Source organism: Telopea speciosissima, chromosome 5 (assembly GCF_018873765.1).
Source record: "Telopea speciosissima isolate NSW1024214 ecotype Mountain lineage chromosome 5, Tspe_v1, whole genome shotgun sequence".
In the NCBI taxonomy this organism is placed as follows: domain Eukaryota; kingdom Viridiplantae; phylum Streptophyta; class Magnoliopsida; order Proteales; family Proteaceae; genus Telopea; species Telopea speciosissima.
Genome location: NC_057920.1, coordinates 8,232,227 through 8,242,807, shown reverse-complemented (window position 1 = coordinate 8,242,807; position 10,581 = coordinate 8,232,227). Strand labels below are relative to the sequence as shown.

At 36.8% G+C, this 10,581-nt stretch overlaps 1 protein-coding gene and 1 pseudogene across 1 annotated transcript in view; one reads left to right on the top strand and one right to left on the bottom strand.

Moving 5' to 3' along the window:
* LOC122661366 (glycine-rich RNA-binding protein GRP1A-like) overlaps positions 1-10,581 on the top strand; it is a 28,242-nt gene that overhangs the window by 6,196 nt on the left and 11,465 nt on the right. The gene's annotated exons all lie outside the window — the stretch shown is intronic.
* LOC122661834 lies at positions 7,404-8,406 on the bottom strand (annotated as a pseudogene).

The following is a 10,581-nucleotide window of genomic DNA, read 5'->3' as shown; positions in this document are numbered from 1 at the left end:
AGGATATCCCCCCCCCCCCCCGAGTTTTGAAAAATTCTGTGTATAAGTTTGCAAACAGTAAACAGTAACAAATAAGTCCATTCCGTCAGTTCATGATAAAAATTAGACTTGAAGTGACAAAATTGCCCTTCTAAGAAGAACCCAAAAAAATATAAAACAAAACCTACAACTCATCTTCTTTCCCAAAATTGATTGGGGGAAGATGAGTTGCAACCATCCCAGCGTCCCATTGATTCGTTAAAACGTTTACCACTCAATCACTCCTCTTCAACCTCTTTGCCTGAACCGAATCATCACCATCTTCACCATCACTCTCTGCTTCACCCTCAAACCCTAACCCTAAACTCTGATTTGTTCACCATCACTCCCTGTCTTTCCTTTGATGCCCGTACAAAGCAATTGGATGAACCATTGGATGCAGAACAACCTACCATGGTTCATCGTCCTCCTTCTCTTCTGCATCCTCGACTGAACTCAGAAAATCTGAAATCTCTCTACGGATTGAACGAGAAACAGATCAGAGAAAATGAGTCCGATCGTGGCGTCTCAGCTTGTAACAAGGCTCGGTGTGTTAGGAGGTGCGGTACTGGTGAAATCGGTGTTGGAGAAGCCGATGGCTAGTCAGTGGCCCAGGTGTCCAAGTTGCAACGGCAGCGGACGAGTTACCTGGATGTGTTCCCGCTGGTCGGACGGCAATTTTGGCTGCCGAACCTGTTCTGGTTCTGGTCGCATGGCCTGTAGTAGCTTCTTTAATCTAAATTGGTTAGCTTGTATTGATGGGTATGGTTCTTCAGGGTTCAGATAGTTATGAGAGATGCTAAATTATTGGAACCAGCTCGTTGGGTTGTCTAATGAGGTGAAACGGTGGGTTAGTCAGTCCACCAAAGAGGAGAGAGTAGTGAACGCCGTCCTAGATTATGTAGCTTGATGGTTTTTTTTACAAGAAGCACCATGGACCTCGCTACCATTGACGTTTCCCTTCATCCCACACCACACATGGCACCCACAACATATCTTCAGAGGATCAACGAACCCTGCAAGCCCAGAAATGGTTTCAGTTTTACTACAATTTTCAAGACCTGAAGAATTAATTCAATACTACTCGGTAGGGTTCATGACTTTCCCTTCCCTCCCTTCGTCGTCTTCATCTTCGCTCCGCTCCCTCTTTTTCTGGATTGAAGGCTTCAAACTTGATCTGGGCAAAAAAGTTTTCAGGATCATGTTGAATCCATCTTTGGGGGAAGATGAGTTGCTGGTTTTGTTTTGTTTTTTATTTTTTTTGGGTTTTTCTTAGAAGGGCAATTCTGTCAGTTCAAGTTTAATTTATAACAGTGTTAGTCATGAATTGACGGAATGGGCTTATTCGTTACCGTTTGCAAACCTCAGAGGGGTACACAGAATTTTTCAAAACTGGAGTGTGAAAATATCCTTTCGACAAACATCAAGGGTGATATGTGTAAATTACCCTTTTGTTTTTTTGTTCTTCTTAAATCACAAGATTCACATTAGTTTTAGATTTAGATCATTAGATCTGTTATTAATTAATTAATAATAAATTAAATAATTAAGCATTGTTTAAATCTGAATACTCACATCACTCATCTTTGTTGCTACTTTTGTGTCCGGGCCTGGGGTTACCGGGTTTATTACGTGAAGGGCTCAAAGTGCTTTTTATTTTTTTGTGGGTCCGACCAACCAATGGAAAAGCTAGCCCAGGTCCACGTGAGGGTCTTACTTGGTTCATGATTAGACATGGATAGGTAATTCTGTAATTTCGTTGGACATATAGGGCCTGCATGTTAACACTTGTTTTTTTATTTCTCTATTTTCTTTTTGTTATGGGAACAAAAAAATAAGAGATCGATTCATTTTTTTGTTCTATGAATCGAGACAAAAAAATTGCCAAGAAAGATAAAAGAAGTTTTAATTTGAAAAAAAAAATTGATGCGTTCCTACTAGGCTGCTACTTAGTTAGTAAATATGTGTATAATATGCGTATTATATGCATACTCAAATTTTTGAACGTATAATACTTTTGTCTCCGTATTTTCCCATATTTTTATAAAAAAAATATGTTTTTTAATTGATCGAGTATTATACTTGTATAATACGTGTATTATTTTTTTTTATTTTTTTTTTTAAAATACCCAAAAGATTATAATTTAGGGAAACGATTTCACTTTCCCTTTCGTCTCTTTCGATTTGCGTTGAACATCCAACCGTAGCAGGCAAGAGTAGCCGCCCTCCATCTCCAATCATCCTCCCCATCTCCGTTCAACAAAGCGGCACTTAAGTCTTGTACTCTCCTCTTGTTTCTCTGGTCTTTGAACTTTGATGGTAGTAGTGAAGCAAATGAATCTGGTGTGATATTGGCGAGAACGGCTCAATCTCTATTCTATTTTATTCTTGTTTTTCTGTCTCTTGTAGCTAATGTGTACAGTGGAGATCCATATCTGGAACTCTCCCTCTTGTCTTGTGTTGGTTAATTAGTGGGAACTCATCCCCCTTCACAAGAACACATCTGGTTAAAAATATATGGTTATCTCATTGTAGATAAAAAGAAATGTTATGTTGGAAGGATGATTTAATGATAAGGTAATCAACTTGCTCATCTCATTTTCAGACATTCCACATTTATTTCTTGTAGATTATTGATATTTTGGTATGTTAAATGATAATCTTAGAGATGTTATATAGCATATTATATTATTGTGTTTATTTTAGTTCATAAAATCATGATATTATTTTGTTTATTAGGTGGTGAATGCATGTTATATAATGAATATATATCCGTTTTTTTTAAAGTATTATTGCCGTCTATGTCGTATTATACCCGCATTAAATGCGTATCATATTATTATCGTATGCGTTTTATGAAGCCGGATTTTTGAAAAGTATTATTATCGTCTAATCCGTTTAATTGCCGTACGTATCTGTTCCCGTTCAATTGTCGTTCCCGAACTTACTAACTAAGGGCTGCTAGCAGCCAAGGAAATGTAAATATGTAATAATTGACTTCTTTGGGTTCATAAGTACCCTTTTAGGTTTTAGTATTTTCTAAAATATCTTTTAAAGATCTCATTTCCTTGGCGACATTCTGCTGCAAGTGTTACAGCAAAATTTCATCCCTAATTTGATAGTTTCTCTATCCAAAAAAATATGAAAACATAAGAGGAGAACTGCTCTTTAATGAGCACATGGTTACTTTGATGTGCAAAGCAGTAATTTCATATTCAAAATAAAATACCACCTCCAATCCAACATTCCAACTTCAACCACCCTAACCGCACCATCACTGCTACCAGTACCTCCACCATCGCCAACACTGCAACTTCCACCGCCTCCACCGCCGGTCTGTCACCTCCACTTCCACCAAATTTTTGGGTATTTAATGGCATTTTTTAAAGTTTATAGAAGTTCTAGAAACATAAATGATTGTACATAACAAACGTGTTTTTATTTCTTTTTTAACGAAGAATTAGATATTATTATGCATTACCAAACGTGTTTTTGGCCAGAAATACAAAAAGTCTTTTCTATAGAAACATTACCCAAAAACAGAATTGTTAGACCCTATATTAGACAAGTTGACAAAAGAACGTGTTGGGGTGTTAACAATGGACCAGGATCCTCTGCAGTACCGATGGGACGATGATGCACATCCGATGGCATCATAGAGGTCAATGGCACATATGGCACACATGGCCTCTACTGTGCCGCCAGACGTGCTCCACCGCCCCACCAGTACTAAAGAAGATTTTAATACGTTAACAACACACACAGTACACTCACCATATTTATGTCCTGGTCAAACATATCTCTCGGTCTCTCTTTTCTTAAATTGTTTGGGGTTTGGATTTATCAATCGGAGTCGCTATCCAATTACGAAAATAATAATGAAACACGACGCGTCAACGTATAAGTGGTAGTTAAATTAAGAGTACTATCAACCAAAAAAATAAATAAATAAATAAATTAAGAGTACTAGAAAAGCACACGTGGAAATGTGAGAATGAAGATGATTGCTGACCGGGCATGAATTCCAACGCGTAATCTTACATGGACCGACAGCTTCCGCGTCTAGCTTTGATTCCACTTGGGAAGTGGACAAGCGTAGACCTGGGTCAACTCCCACTTACACTGCTTACGTGTACCACTTTGCCTTTCTTTTGCATGTTGTAAGTGGGTGGAAATGGGACTTGTGATCGGATCAGATCTTGTCTGTACTCCCATGTTGGGTGCTAAGACTTGGGGAGACTTTTGTTTGTCTTTCTCGAAAATATTTGAAAATTCATGTTGATTTCAAGATTGGAGGGTCAAGATCATGCCATCTGATTCTAATCACACGGTACGATAGCTCCTTCAGTGGTGATCCAACAAGGAATCTCTAGATGGGAGCCTAGGGTGGATCAAGAGTTGTGGATTCGAACAAGGGACAACGACTTCACTCGATTGGCCTTGTTTGTCCCGATGGAGAAAAGTGAAAAAGATAAAATGAGGTGTAAAACATGCATTTGTTTATCATAAATTATAAAAAATGAATGTTCAGTTAGGTAGCCTGAAAAACTTATCAAATAGTCTCATTAAGTGTTTTTATTTTTGTCTAGTGATGTAGGACCCCATTATTTTTAACATCACTAATTTTTAAAGTTGTTTACCAAAAAAAAAACTTTCAAAGTTGGTAGAACTTTGGCATTATTCAAAGAAAGGTACATCAATTTTAAAGGATTACGTTAGTCACACAATACTTATCCATCTTATTTTAATTTTATGAGTAATATCATCCTCTATCTCATCTTCTATATTCATGATTGGTTCAAATACCTAAAATAATCATTTCGTGGAATCTCTCTCTCTCTCTCTCTCCTCAATAGTTACCGTATCATTAATCGTCGTAGTGTAATAAAAGTAAAATACCATATATTTTGTCTTTGTTCTATTTATCTTATGGCCCTTTAATTCCAAGGTTGATCTTTCATAACTCCAACTTAACGTTAATCTCTGTTCCTACTCATCCACCATGACAACATCATCAACAAAAAACGTACACCAAGGAACACCATATTGTATGTCTCTGGTTAATTCATTCATGATAATCGCAAACAAATAAAAACTTAAAATTGATCATTGGTGTAATCTAATTGTATTTGGGAACTCACTATTTTGACCCCTACAATTCTTACAATAGTCACCACATTATCATACATATCTTTAATTATGTCCACGTATTTAATTGAAAACCTTCTCTTCTCTAGATTAATTATCTCCAAACTTAGTTTTGATAATTGGACTAATAAGCATCAAACCAACTTGGTCTGATTCCTTGGTTCAACCAGCTTTCAACCGCCGTAAAAGCATTCCTTTCTAGCTAACAAAAAACATGATTAAAACACAAAGATCAGAAGTACACAACTAATTAGTTATTTAGTTCAACAATTGTACTGACCCATTATTTCTAGAGATTTGATTCTAAGTTGAGCCAAACTATTGATTAGGATTTTGTTCCTTTTGAATCTAGTCCCATGGGTTTGTTTGTTATTTAACTTCAAAAAGTCTTCCTCTGCTTGTAATGTAGCCCCTTTTGTTTATTTTGTTTCGTCTTCTTTAAATAGTTTTCCTCTCCCATGTAATGTAATTCCTTGTGTCTATTTTCTTCTTCGGAAATTTTTTTTACTATTTAGCCGTTTATATTTATGATTTCTATAGAAGACATGATATCCTTCTCAATTTTTTCTATCTTGCAATATTGGTCTTGTATTTTTAAGATTCATTACAAAGTACATTCATTTGACCTTAAATTAAACTATCGATAAAATAAAGATATGGGTTGGCGTTCTCTGTGGGGGAGTGTGAGAGCACGCATGTTGGCATCATTGGGGGCAAAATTTCTGCCTTTCATTGGGGGCAAGGCGATCATTCTCCCTCCACTTTGTCTGAGTGTGAGCGATACACTCTTCCTACAGGACTTTTCTTTTGAAGACATATCACCTCTCTTTTATTCCCCTTGTATTTTAACTTTTTTTTTTTTAATGAACAATCAAAACAAGAAACAAGAGTATCTAACAAAACATCCAAAGTCTGAGTACCCCTTGTATTTTAATTAGATAAGGAGCCAGCTGCAATAGATTTTTTGGGTCTTGGTTCATCCCCTATGTAACTACAAATAGGGAAGATTCTGATTCTGATCTTCTGTGTGGATTACATGACTATAGCCAATGACTTGGAATAAAATTCAAACACCACCCCACCTTCCAAGAGAGAGAGAAACAGATGAGATTAAAAAAAAAAAATACTGTTATATTTAATTATAGAACATTTTCTAGATATCCATTTCCATTATAAATTTTAAACTACAATAAATCACCATATACTCAAAATTTTAAAATAAATAATCTATATAACTAATACTATTTGTAAACAGGGCAAAGTATATATGGTTAGCTTGGCCAAGTAGATTAACTTATCTCATCGATCCAAAAATCTACTATGTGGCATGTCAGGTAGAACCCAAATTTTGCTCACATTTCAAGTTTCAAAGCAAATAGAGTTTGCCAAGTGGTAAAATAGAATTATGAAAATCCAAGATTACGAGGAAGTACATAGCGTTTGTTAGAATATTGTAAATGTGCATAAACTTACATTGGGATACATACTTATATGCTCAAATTCAACCATTTATTCCAATGTAAGTTTATCTTAGTGTTTCTCAGCCCTTTTTTTTTTGTTTTTTGGTGGTTAAGCCTAGAATATTAGGCTTCTTAATTTAACGACATGGAAGGATGATATGGAAAATTCAAGAAATTGAACTTATGGGCTAGTTCTTCTTAGAGTTCTCACATGTTAAATTTAATTGCTGGTTCATATCAACTACATGGCTTAGAGTTTTTTACTCGTACAGTCATTAAACTAGTTTGGGCCGAATTTAAACTGCATCATTTTCTAAAATTTTATCTTATCATGTGGCAAACTCTATTTAATCCAAAAACTTGACATGTGGATGTATGTGGAGGCTTCTTGTGCATTTTAATGTTAAGTATATGTATTATGTGTACTGCAAATAAATACAACAAATGTTTATGTTTGAGATAAAGGATTTTTTTATTGACATTCCTCAAAGTGTCAAATCATTTGTAATTTTTTTTTGGGTAATTTACACATACCACCCCTGAGGTTTATCGAAAGTATGATTTTACCCCTCAGTTTTTGAAAATTCTACGTACCTCCCTAAGGTTTACAAATGTTAACAAATACACCCATTCTGTCAATTCATGACTAACACCGTTAAAAATACGATGTAAACTGACAAAATTGTCCTTAGCAATTTAGGGTTTCAAATTGGGGAAAACCACCAAATCTAAACACCTGCAATTTGTCTTTCTCCCCATTCCACTTCTGCTTCTGCCCTAATTGAATCGGGGAAGATGAGTTGCAGGTATCCTTGTGAGGGAGGAAAATATATCAATGTTGATGACAAGCTGGTCCGTGCAAGCCAGCAAAAACGAGAACATCACCCCAGGTGGATTCAGCGTTGTCACTTCGCTCCATAAATGAAACATCAGATCGAAGGAGGAAATGAAATAGGAGTAGATGCCAAAGACAAAGAATTTTCCTTTGAATAGAGCAGATGTGAGCCACCGAGAAGAGTTTCTAGATCTGAAATCCGCCGGCAATGGAGGGCAAAGCTCCTAGGTGTCAATCCTAGGGTCATAGATCTTGACGGCCAAGAGGTCATCAATGTCAACAAGACCACCAATGAATTTGACTCCGCCGACGACGATGAACCAAGAGATACCAGACTCGTCGTCAAAGACACCAATGAGGGGATTACAACGACAGAACCTGAGCGGCGAGGTCTCACGCCATAAACCGCAGAGGATAGGGGAGTAGCTGAAGCGAGAAGTGGTGGAAGACGTGGTGGTGAAAAAGAAACCACCGGAGCCGAGGAAGGATTCTTCTTGGCAAGGACTGGGGCAGAGGTTGGAAGGGAGGCGGATCCATTCGTTGGCTTTTGGGTCGAAGGCGAAGGCTCGGTTGTTCTTGATGAAGATACTGTTTTGGTCGAAGAGGAAGAACCAGGGCTACTTGGCTAAGGAGACGTGGGCGAAGAATGATGGGCAGGTGACGATGGAGCGCCAGAGCTTGGAGACTGCGCTAGCTCTGACGATGGATTGTATGGGAAGGTAGAAAAGGATCAGGACTGTTAAGTATGAACCCAGGGAAACCCAAGACGCGGGCGAAGAATGATGGGCAGGTGACGATGGAGCGCCAGAGCTTGCAGACTACGCTAGCTCTGACGATGGATTGTATGGGAAGGTAGAAAAGGATCAGGCCTGTTAAGTATGAACCCAGGGAAACCCAATCATATTGGACCGAACAAGCTCGGGTATCGTTTTCGTTTTCTTCCATTATTGACTACTGGAAGAGAGTTGGAATAAAAAATCAAGAATCCAAAATCTGTGATTGATAGATAAAAATCAAACAAAAACCCAGAAAAGAAGAACAAATTAAAACAAAAAAAAGAAGAGGTTGATAGTGTATTAGTTGATTCAACTAATCTATTACAGTTACCATCCAATTTGGTTGATTTCAGAGTAGGTTTCTTTGAGGATCGAGATACGTGAGTTGCATTTTTTTTTATTTTTTTTCAAGGATAATTTTTTCATTTCAACCCATGTTTTTAACACTGTTAATCATAAACTGACGGAAGGGGTGTATTTGTTAACATTTGTAAATCTCAAGGGGGTATGCAAAATTATCCAAAACTGGGGGTAAAATCATACTTCCGTTAAACCTCAGAGGTGGTATGTATAAATTACTCTTCTTTTTTGTCCTTTTAGAATACACACATTTTTTTCCGAAGAGGGTAAATATTGTCATTTCACACATATATTTGAAATATGTGCATGACGAATAAAAAGAGATGTCATCTTTTTATAATGACTTAATGATATATCATTTTCAAATTATTTTTGAAAACTAAGAACTTTTGAAAATAAAACAAAGGACAAATAAAAAGAGGTGTCATTCAGTCTTATTTTCAAAAGTTCTTTAATAGAAGAGTTCAACATAATTTTTTACAAAAAAAAAAAAAGAGAAATGGTTTCTACGAGAAAGCGTGCAGGTTGCTGTGCCCAAACATAGAGGGTGAAAGGTTTGCCCCAAACCCCATGAAAGGTGGAAATGCCTACCTTGTTGATGCTTTGGTGCATGTTCCCCACAAAGCAAAAAATAAGTTAAAATTACATATGGTTATGTCATTATCAAAAAGTGTCATTGTTATGCACATTTTTCGAATACACATGTGAAGCGATACAATTATTCTTTTCGAAAAAATATTATATATCATATAAAAAAGTCAGATTATAAATTATTTGACAAATTGAGGGTTGCCAATAAGAAAAACCTTCAAATGAAAATGTAAAGTTCTACACTCCCTTTAAAATAGCAAGTGAGAAAAATATTTTCACCATGAGCCTCTAAAAAACGTTACATGCCTTGCAGTTTGGACTTGAGAGTTCAATACGTGAAAGATGTGACATCACCGGTGCCGAGCTCGAGAAGAAAGGAACAAAAAAAAAAACTAGATCAATTGAACTCACACCATTGGATGAATTAGTTTCTACATGTCGGGCTCTCACGCCCGAATTGCAAGACACCAAAAGATGAAGGAATTGTAGGGGATTTTAATCTCTAAAAAACAATCTCAAACGGTGCATTGGCAGGACAGACGGGATTTTTGGACCCAATGTCTCTACTCAACCTTTCTAACAAACAAAAAAAAGGTACTTTGTTCACTCTCCAACAAATGGTTGGGCCCATCGAGATCAATAAAAATGAGAACCAATCTCAGTTGAATTTTTATCCACTGCTGTAATTAGAGCGTTGTTGTGCATATTGTGCTGTGCAGTAGTGGCCATGTGTGCATAGCGGGCCCCACTATGCGCACATGGCCGCTACTGCACCTCACGATGCGCATAGCTGCGCTCCAATTACAGCAGCGGATAAAGGTCCATCTCAGTTCACCCATGGTGATCTTTTCTCTCGTGGAATGAGTGGAATCTAACCCATTGATTGGAGACTCTAACTATGTTGCAGCACGTATGAAAAATGCTTGACACTTGTCTCACTCAATGCCATTATGAATATAAAGAAAAAGATTATTTAGAAGTAAACACAAGTATTGAACTACTGATCCAGACTCTTGATTGAACTACGGAAGGGCATTTTTTCAATCTCGTATAATCATGATGATTTATATTTGTATCGATATCGATCAACATTGATATTGATTTTTATTATTTTTTAAGACTTTAATACCATCTGTCGTTATGTTACTGGCCATACCACCGATTTGGATAAACATTGGCGTTAGTTACCAAGGTAGAAGTTGATCTCTTGATGATGACATTATCAACCCTTCATATAGTCCAATCATAAGGAAGATCCAATCAATAATGGTGAAGAGATGACTAAAGGAAAATCTAATAATAATAAATAAATAAAAAGAGAGAGAAATTCCCTCTACCCATTGGGATGGTTCACCCATCATCCTACGGTTCCAAACCCCAATAGGGGTTTAGC